Here is a 2,500-nt window from a genome sequence, read left to right as displayed (position 1 = left end):
TCCAATCCTCCCTGGCGACAGGAGTGCGTGCCAGAGGATTGGAGGACTGCTAACGTTGTAACTTTGTTTAAAAAGGGAGGCAGGGATAGACCGAGTAATTACAAGGCCAGTTAGTCTAACCTCAGTGGTGGGCAAATTATTGGAATAAATTCTGAGGGGCAGTGTAGTGGAGTATTTAAGATAAACAATCAACACTAGGTCTGGGTTCGAAGATTCACGTAGCCTTTATTTTGCACCGGTGGGGAGACCACCTGCCTATTTATCTATCGCCATGCTTCTCCAATGATACAAAGTTCCACGCAACCTTTTATACACTTGATGCATGTCAGCCTCGTGCACGGCCACTGCCCCGCCCCCGCCCATGCCGTTTAATTGGTTCAAAGCCTGCGTGCACAATTGCTGCTTGACCAATTCCCTTTCGTGTCACACCATCATTGGCCTATGTCTCACACCAGATAGAGTTTCTCCGAAGTATCACGTTTGACCCCTTGCCCTGTTCAGCTGCCCCTCTGGGCTTCCTGTGGTTCAACAGTTTGTCTATTTGTCCTTGGGTTACACAGCTTGTGACGTTCACCATTACAGAAGCCTATTTTAGCTCTGAGACCCATTCTTAAATCCTTTCATTATAGCAGAGTTCAGAAGCCCCACTTTAGACAGTATAAACCTTCATTTGGAAAGGCACGGATTAATCAAGGACAGTCAGCATGGATTTGTTAAGGGAAGGTCCTGTCTGACGAACTCGATTGAAATTTTTTGAGCAGGTAACCAGGAGGGTCAATGAGGGCAGCGCATTTGATGGAGTGTATATGGATTTTAGCAAGGCTTTTGACAAGGTTCCACATGGCAGGCTGCTCAAAAAAAATAGAACCCATGGGATCCAAGGGAGAGGGGCAAAAGTGGATTCAAAACTGGCTCAGTGGCAGGAAGCCAAGGGTAATTGTTGAGGTGAGATTTTGCAACTGGGAGGATGTTTCCAGTGGGGTTCCGCAGGGCTCAGTTCTGGGTCCCTTGCTTTTCATGGAATACATTAATTATTTAGACTTAAATGTAGGGGGTGTGATAAAGAAGTTTGCAGATGATACAATAAATTGGCCGCGTGGTTGCCAGCTAGGAGGAAAGATCCAGACTACAGGAAGATATTGATGTTCTGGTCAGATGGGCAGAACAGTGGCAAATGGAATTCAATCTGGAGAAGTGTGAGGTAACGCATTTGTGGAGGGGCAACAAGGCAAGGGAATACACATTAAATGGTAGGACACTGAGATGTGTAGAGGAACAAAGGGACCTTGGAATGCAGGTCCACAGATCCCTGAAGGTAGCAGGCCAGGTGGATAAGATGGTGAAGAAGGCGTACGGGATACTTGCCTTTATTGGCCGAGGCATAGAATACAAGAGCCGGGAGGTTATGCTTGAACTGTACAAAACACTGGTTAGGCCACAGCTGGAGTACTGCGTGCAGTTCTGGTCACCACGTTACAGGAAGGATGTGATTGCACTAGAGAGGGTACAGAGGAGATTTACCAGGATGTTGCACTGGAGAGGGTACAGAGGAGATTTACCAGGATGTTGCACTGGAGAGGGCACAGAGGAGATTTACCAGGATGTTGCACTAGAGAGGGTACAGAGGAGATTTACCAGGATGTTGCACTGGAGAGGGCACAGAGGAGATTTACCAGGATGTTGCACTAGAGATGGTACAGAGGAGATTTACCAGGATGTTGCACTGGAGAGGGTACAGAGGAGATTTACCAGGATGTTGCACTAGAGAGGGTGCAGAGGAGATTTACCAGGATGTTGCACTAGAGAGGGTACAGAGGAGATTTACCAGGATGTTGCACTAGAGAGGCTACAGAGGAGATTTACCAGGATGTTGCCGTGACTGGAGAATTTTAGCGATGAGGAAAGATTGGATAGGCTGGGTTTGTTTTCTTTGGAACAGAGGAGGCTGAGGGGAGACCTGATTGAGGTGTATAACATGATGAGGGGCCTGGATAGAGTGGATAGGACGGACCTGTTTCCCTTGGCAGAGGGGTCAACAACCAGGGGGTATGATTTAAAGTAATTGGGGGGAGGTTTAGAGGGGATTTGAGGGGAGAGGGTGTTGGGGGTCTGGGGAGGAACTCACTGCCTGAAAGGGTGGTAGAGGCAGAAACCCTCCCCACATTGGGCAGTGCACCTTGAAATGCCGTAACATACAGGGTTACGGACCGAGAGCGGGAAAGTGGGATTAGGTCAGATCGCTCTTGGTCGGCCGGCGCGGACACGATGGGCTGAAATGGCCTCCTTCCGTGCTGTAAATTTCTATGATTCTATAAATCATTCATAGAACTTTAGATTTATCCATGGAATCATATTCACAGAACCTGGATTGAGGATTGGTAAACGGACAGAAAACAGAGAGTAGGAATAAACGGGTTGGCAGAATGTAACTAGTAACTTCTCTGAGTGAAGAAGTTTCTCCTCATATCGGACTGAGATGAGGAGAAACTTCTTCACTCAG

The 2,500-nt window shown here is 47.7% G+C and overlaps 1 protein-coding gene across 1 annotated transcript in view; it reads right to left on the bottom strand.

Moving 5' to 3' along the window:
- Nucleotides 1-2,500, bottom strand: part of LOC139251257 (microfibrillar-associated protein 2-like) — a 54,501-nt gene that overhangs the window by 49,423 nt on the left and 2,578 nt on the right. The gene's annotated exons all lie outside the window — the stretch shown is intronic.

The sequence above is a fragment of the Pristiophorus japonicus genome, unplaced genomic scaffold (genome assembly GCF_044704955.1).
Source record: "Pristiophorus japonicus isolate sPriJap1 unplaced genomic scaffold, sPriJap1.hap1 HAP1_SCAFFOLD_427, whole genome shotgun sequence".
Taxonomy (NCBI): domain Eukaryota; kingdom Metazoa; phylum Chordata; class Chondrichthyes; family Pristiophoridae; genus Pristiophorus; species Pristiophorus japonicus.
Note: the sequence above shows the minus strand (reverse complement) of the source record. Positions and strands in the feature narration are given on the sequence as shown.